This window comes from Marmota monax, unplaced genomic scaffold (genome assembly GCF_021218885.2).
Source record: "Marmota monax isolate L192 unplaced genomic scaffold, Marmota_monax_Labrador192_F-V1.1 WCK01_AAM20220418_F8-fsc00199, whole genome shotgun sequence".
NCBI classification, from domain to species: Eukaryota; Metazoa; Chordata; class Mammalia; order Rodentia; family Sciuridae; genus Marmota; species Marmota monax.
The window spans coordinates 2111331-2118207 of NW_026694340.1; the positions used below are offsets into that span (position 1 = coordinate 2111331).

The following is a 6877-nucleotide window of genomic DNA, read 5'->3' on the forward strand; positions in this document are numbered from 1 at the left end:
GCAAACACATTATTGGTAATGCAAAACCAGAAGCAACCTAAATGTCCATCAACAGGGAAACAAAAGAATAAAATTCGTTTTCACAAGTTCATACTTGCTAAAATAAGGAGAACCGTGAACTGCCGTCATCATTGAAAATAATGAGGTGGATTTATATGTGGTGACACGTCATCTAAAACATAATTTTAAAAAAAAAACAGTCACAAAATTTCTAATTCCTCATAATGAAGGGAAAACCTTTTTATGTACAAGTCTCTACATTCATGAATTTTGAATGGCAGGAATGTGTGGAAAGGTACAAGCCATTGTAAGGATGGTAGGGATAGAAACTTAGTATCTAAATTTGGGGAAAGTATGGAGTTCAAAGAGGATTTTCATTATTCTACTTCATTATTTAAATTGTTTGCATACATTGATAATTTTAAAAGCCAAAATGTTCCAACAGGTTGTTGCAAGTAGAGATGCCAGAAGGAAAAATTATGTAGACAATGTCCATACTGAGAATATATTCAAACTATACTGAGATGGTAGGGTTATCAGACAAAGTCTACAGGAGATTCCACTCCCAGATGACCACCAATGGCTTGGCCACACTGCCCAAAAGCAGGAGTGGGACAAAGCTCCTCGTGTGCATGAGAATCCCCCAGGGCAAGCAGACCCCAATCCTCCTGTCTTCCCACCCCCAGCCTCTGGCTGCCCGCATGCAGGATGGCCCCAAATGCCAACAAGAACAGGCTGACTTCCTGCACCAAGCACCTCTTAGAACCCCTACCTTGACATATGCTCATTTCTCAGCAGATCCTCCCCCAGAAGGATCCAGGCAGGTGACCCTCGGTGCCCTCAGAGAGCCAAGAATGACTGCAGTGGTTAAAGCAGGGAGTGGGGTGGCTGTGGGTCCCCAGAGCTCAGCCAGGAATAGCTGGGAGAAGTCCCTTGAACACAGGTTAACACCCCAGGGGGTTAAGACTCCACCTCCAAAGACAAAAGGGCATCAGGGGGAGGAACCACAAACCAGGAGCTACCCTGCCATGGCATTCACAGCCCATTCAGTTGTCCACAGGGCACAGTGACTACAGAATGGCTGAGCCTGGCAGAAGATAGCCAGGATATTAATAAACCCAAGTCCACACCCCAGTCAGGTACCCTGTGCCCTGCCCACATCTTTGTTAATGAATCCCTACACTAAACTCTTACTGGCTGAGTGACCTTGGACAAGCCACTTCCGCTCACAGGTTCTCATACTGCTCATCTATAAAATGGGGGCTAATGATGGAGCCTCCTGAAGGGAAGTGTTCCAAGGAATAAGTGAAATAGATGGAACACTGAGTGTCTGACACAGGGAGAAAACTCAATGATGGTGGTGACATACTCTATTATACTAGATCCTCTTTGCTCATCCCATCCTGCTCTGTGCCCAGAGCTGATCATTATGGACTGTTATCAATGGGTTTATGGTTGGGTTCACCAAAAGTGAAACACATGCAGAAGACGGGAGTTTAGAGGAGAGTGGGATCAGATCCTTGACCCCCAGGTTCCCCCCCTTCCTGGCCTCAAGTGGATAGCAACTGCTTTCTTCTACCCAAAAGCAGAGCCCCTGACAGGGAGCCCCTCCCGCTGAAGGCCTCAAGTTGTTAACAGACCCAGGGGTACCCCCTTGTGGGTATCCTATACCCTGCCCACCTATCTGCAAGTGATCCCCTCATTAAACTCTCTCGGATCACCATGTGGAAATGCACGTCTGATGCCTGCTAAGACAGTGACCAATACAACAGTCAAAATCAACATCATCATCCCAGGAATCCCCTCAGGAAGGGGGGGGGGGGACTTTGGCCATTCCAGGGCAATAAGCCTACAGAAGGGGCGTCAGACCCACTGGGATTAGATTAGACCAACAAGACTTTGCCCCCACCCTGGGGACCAGGAAAAACAACTTCCCAGCACAAGGTAAGCCTAGAGGCTAGCTCTGAAAGCCAGAATGTTGGAGGGATAGATCATACTCAGGAGCCTCCCCTCAACCCCGACACACATCACTCTCTCTCCAGGAAGTGGCAGCCCAGGGAACATTCCCCACTTCCAGATGCTGGCAAAGCCAAGGCTCTGTGCTCTGGTGGCGGGTTTATGTTCTCAAAGCAGCTGCCCTCCCCCTCCCCCTTCCACAACAGTCGCAGAGGGCAGCCCAGCTTTCCAGGCCTTGCTTCTATTTTAAAACACGCTGGAAGCTAGGCCACTAGTTTGGCCTTCCAGGAGACACAGGAGAATGTAGCTGACTAGGAGACAGCTGCCTACTCACCCACCCACCAAGGGAAGAAGGCCTGGGCTGGCGGCAAACACAGCAGGGTCCAGGGTCCAGGGTCCAGGCACACCAGGCACTCCTGCCTGACTTCAGGCACCTCATCCCTCTGGAGCCTTGCTCCCAGTTTGGCCCACTGGGATTACACAGACTGCATTTGGGACAGGTAGTAGCCTCGGGAGTCAAAAAGACCCAAGTCTCAATCCTATTCGGCTAGTTTCTAGGTGTGTGACCTTGAGCAAGTCAACACCTCTGTGATCTCACTCTTCTTCAGCTTTAACATGGGGAAAGAGCACCTGGCTCAGCATCATTCAGAAACACATTAGTTTGTTAATATAAAGCCCTCACTTTCATAGCTCATTCACATCAAGCTTGCAATAAACACAGCTAATGTTTTATTACAAGTTACATTTTGTAAATTTCTTATTATAATAATGGCTGCTGAGCATGTTGCCAAAAAATCACCCTGAACCGCAGGGTCCAGAGTTCTCCCTGTCCATAAAGAGGCATTGTTTAGCTGAACACTGTCGGGCCAGGTCCTGGAAGAAAGCCTCCCGCCTCAACCCATGGAACACTGACCCTTCTAAAAGACACCAGCACCACTGTCCTTGCCACAAACAGGGTGACCTGACCATCGTCCACTGCTGCCTGGCTTGCACTCAGTCATGCACAAGCTCACTCCAATTGCTGTGAAAGAATAACATCTCCCATCCGAACAGCAATTTCTAATTTTCAACAGGCGTTCATGTCTATTAGCTCCTTGAAATGGCCCCTGGAGCAGGGACGGCAGTGTGAGAACACCAGCATGGAACACCACCCTGCCCACCTGTGTGACACTACCCTGTGCCCAAGCTTCTTGACCAGTGAAATGTCAACAACAGAACCTCTCTCCCAGGGTTGTAAGGAGGTGAACTCAATGTCATAGAACATACATACATCCCCCAGAAAGGCACTGAGCAGACTCTCAACAAACAAAGTGACAATGATAATCATACTTTTGCAGCAGAGAAATTGAGGCACAAGAAAGTGATTTAGCCTGTACTAGACCCTATGGCTCATTTTGAACCTGTTTTGCAAACTCAGGTTGCTCTCTCTGTTTCTTTCCAAACCAGTTGTGAGTAAAGAGCATAGATTCCCTCTACCCCCTACCCACTTTAAAATTAAAAAATATGCCCAGGCCCAGCTGAAGGTCCTCCTGCTGACTCTTAGTGGATCCACAGGAACCCGGGGATCCCAAGACCAAAAACTGCAGATCCTTGGGGCATCCTGAGAGGCTGCCTCCTGGCTTGGGCCACTTCTCAGCCACACATGCGCCTCTCAGTCACTACCACCAAAGACATCAGACTACAGGAAATTCTATCAAAGTGAACTTCAGTGCCTCAGGAGCATCTTGCTGGCAAAGGTGGGGGATGATGCCCCTGATCGCCACCAGCCTAGAGTTCAGAGTCCACATGTGCTTATTATCCAGCAGGGCCAGAGGCCCAATGTACCTCCTCACTGTATGGTCCCCCTGAGTCCAAGCTTTCTGTGCTACCAAGAGCACCTGCCTATAGCCCAACTCTAGAATAGCAAAACAAAGTAATCAATTGTGAGCAGTAACTCCCCTGGGCCAGGCATGTTACTCTGGACAAGTTGGGCAGAAGACATCAACCCACCCACCATCAGAGAAGGAAAGGGCACCAGGCCCGTAGCCTTGGATAGAAACCCACTCATCCATGTCACCCTGCCTTCAAGCCTAGAAACATCAGTTCAACAAGTTTCCCATGGGACTTAGGACATCAAGGAATGAAAATCAAGTGTTTAAAGAAGTTTTTTCAAATCAGAAAAGTTTTGCCTCCCACAAAATGCTCTAGGCTGTACATACCACAATAGTTCTTCAAATATTTATGACTAGGCAAGACTATTTTCTGTGAGTGAGAGAGCTATGTTCATCAAAAGGATGTCCAGGATCAACGGACTATGGCTTGGGTCTTCAGCCCCTTCATAGGCCCATTCAATAATTCCAAGAATACTTAATGTCACCTACTATATGCTATGTGCTAGAATAATAAAAAACAACTCTATCGATAAAGGTGGATACAAAGAGTGCATTGACTCCCACAGACCCTCTGAAGAGCCTACTGTGTGCCAGGTAGCCTAAGTCTGACCCTCTAGGAACTGTCAGTCCAGAGCTGGGATGGAGAAAAAGAAGGCTGGCCCTGGGTAGTTTGCCCTGATCTTTGCAACAGCAGAATATTAGGCAAAAGAGGAGCACTTTCTCCTATCTCCCCTGGTGAAGGGAGGCTGGTGGAGGGAACTTCAGGTGAGACAGACCTAGGTGAAACTTGTCTGTTCCTGCATTCAAGTCCTGCACATGCAAACTTACTGCTCCAGTCTGACCTTGTCATTTGTAAACTGAACAGGATTTTTCATGAATTATCCTGAAAGTTACCTGTATACAAATTCTTGATGCTAATACAGCAATAATGTTTACAATAACGGAGCTACATTTATTGAATCCCTTTCAGAATACCACATGGAGCAAAATGGTCTGTGGGGGATGGGCTAGATCCTCTTCAAAAGTCTCAAGGGTAAATGTCAGGGTTTCTATGGAGGCCTTGTACACACTGGGCACTGTTCTGAAGGCATCAACTCATTTTATTTTTCCTCAGAACCTAGGGAAGGAGAGTAGAATTGCTCCCATTCTACAGATAACAAAACTGAGGTTTGGTATCTTCCCAGCTCTATGACCTTGGACAAATCGCTAGGGCTGTGGGCCTCAAATCTGAAGTCGGCTCAGAACCAGTTTTCCTAAACGCAGAGTTGCAGTTGCCAAATGAATGAGCCACCGAATCAGAAATTCCTTCTAAGGACAAGGAGGCCACATTGCTTCCTGGAGGATCTCGTTTCCGAGGCCAAACCTACTGCCCAGGCCCGAGTCCTGGCGTCTGAGGCCTAAGTCGACTCTCCGTTCCGCCCGGGAAGGCGCTGGCACGCGCTGGAGTTGCTGGGCGCCAGCTTCTTCGGGCGTGGGCCGACCGGAGCGTGTAGGACCGGGGGCTCCGGGGCACGTCACAGGAGTTCATTCCTGCGGCGGCATCTTGGCCCACACAGATCCGGGGTCCTGGATCAAGAAGCGTGGGAGTCGGGAGGGTCCCCACCGGACTGACGCTGACAGGATCGAGGGCCAGAGGGCGCAGGCCGAGGAAGGTCACCTAGACCAGAGGCGGGCAGGGCCTCCACGCGGTGGCCCATGTCCTTCCGCCCGCAAGTCCGGCTGGGCTCTCTAGGTCCTCTGGACCCTAGTTCTCGCGCTCCTCAGCCAGGACCCTCTCGGTGTCCACCCGCCAGGACTTCTCTGCCTGCTGCTGACCAGGCAGGCCCGCGCTGGCCGTCCCTGCTCTCTTCCCCGGACCGTGCTCTTAGGCCCTTCGCCCTCGCCCGCTCCTCCCGCCATCGCCTCCCTCTCAGCTCCCCAGGAGCCCGGCCCGCGACCCGGGGCGCAAGCAGAGCCCAGGCCCTTTTCTGCTGCGCCTACCTCGGAGGCGGTGGCGGCGGGAGCTACGGAAGCGGTGGCGGATACAGCCCGGGATGCGGCGCAGAGGAACCGAGGGGAGCGAGCAGCGGGGCCGAGGGCGGGGCTCTGTGGACAGCGGCGGCGCGGACCCGCCCCCGCCCTGCGCGCCCAGCCGGGCGAGCTCCGCCCTAGGCCACGCCCCGGGCAGCGCCCCCGGTGGGGCCTGGGTCCCTTCCCTCCCGCAAGCCGCGCTCTTACCCTTCTGGTTCGCTCTGAGCCCGCAGCGAACGCGCGACCCTGCAGAAGTGTGCGGGCGCGCGTAAGGGCCTGCGTGCGCCCGGGCACGGAGCGACCGAGAAGCGTGAGACTGACGTGCGCGTGGTGTGTGCGTGCGCGGGGACACGCGGGTCATTGCCGGAACCTCGGGCCGGGTGGAAGCATTTGGGTAGGGGAGGGGGATCTTCCGGTTAGCTGAGCGGTGCCCTGGGTTTCCCAGCGCTGGAAAGGCGCGGGGTTCCTGTGCCTACGGTTCTGTCTTGGAAACGGAGACCTCCTCTCCGGAGTTGACTGGAACTGGTCCGCGCCTGGGTGGATTAGGTGGCCCCGGTGCTCCGGTAGCAAAGTCCGCGCGAGTGTTAAATCGGGCTCCGAGTGTCTGAGGTCAGTCCACGTCTAGCCGGAACACTGGGCCCCCGAGGCGGTGCAGTATTGAGCTGGTGGCCACTGTTGCTCTGCACTCCAGGATCTGGACACAAAGTTTCCGGTGCCTCAAACCCTCCCGCGTGCATCAGCTTTTAAATGGCAAAGAAAACTCCCCAGTGCGCCGAGTTTGCCCTGCAAATACCTCACTAAGATAAGGTCACGCCGGGTCCGCAGGCCAGCAGAGAGCCTCTCAGGGACCCCTGTCGAGTCCCCATTGTCCCGCGCCAGACCACCTGAAGCCGGCTTAGAGGATTAATGAATTCTAGGATGAATGAAGATTCTGCACACCCTTGGCCTTGGACCAACGACGTACTTAAGGCCCCGTGGAAGAGATGCCAGGTTGCAGAATCAGGACATTTGCTCACAGCCAGCTGTGACTAAAGAAGTAG

General features: G+C 52.3%; 1 protein-coding gene across 2 annotated transcripts in view; it reads right to left on the reverse strand.

Moving 5' to 3' along the window:
- The window catches only part of Vdac1 (voltage dependent anion channel 1), a 29932-nt gene extending 23750 nt beyond the window's left edge, over positions 1-6182 (reverse strand). The window contains exon 1 of one of the 2 annotated variants that reach the window (XM_046467582.2): positions 6045-6182. The gene's annotated coding sequence lies outside the window, so the exon portion shown is untranslated. Of the gene's footprint in view, positions 1-5807; positions 5955-6044 lie in introns of those variants that run through there. The other variant, XM_046467583.2, reaches the window with a different exon arrangement.
- Between the last annotated feature and the right edge of the window lie 695 nt (positions 6183-6877).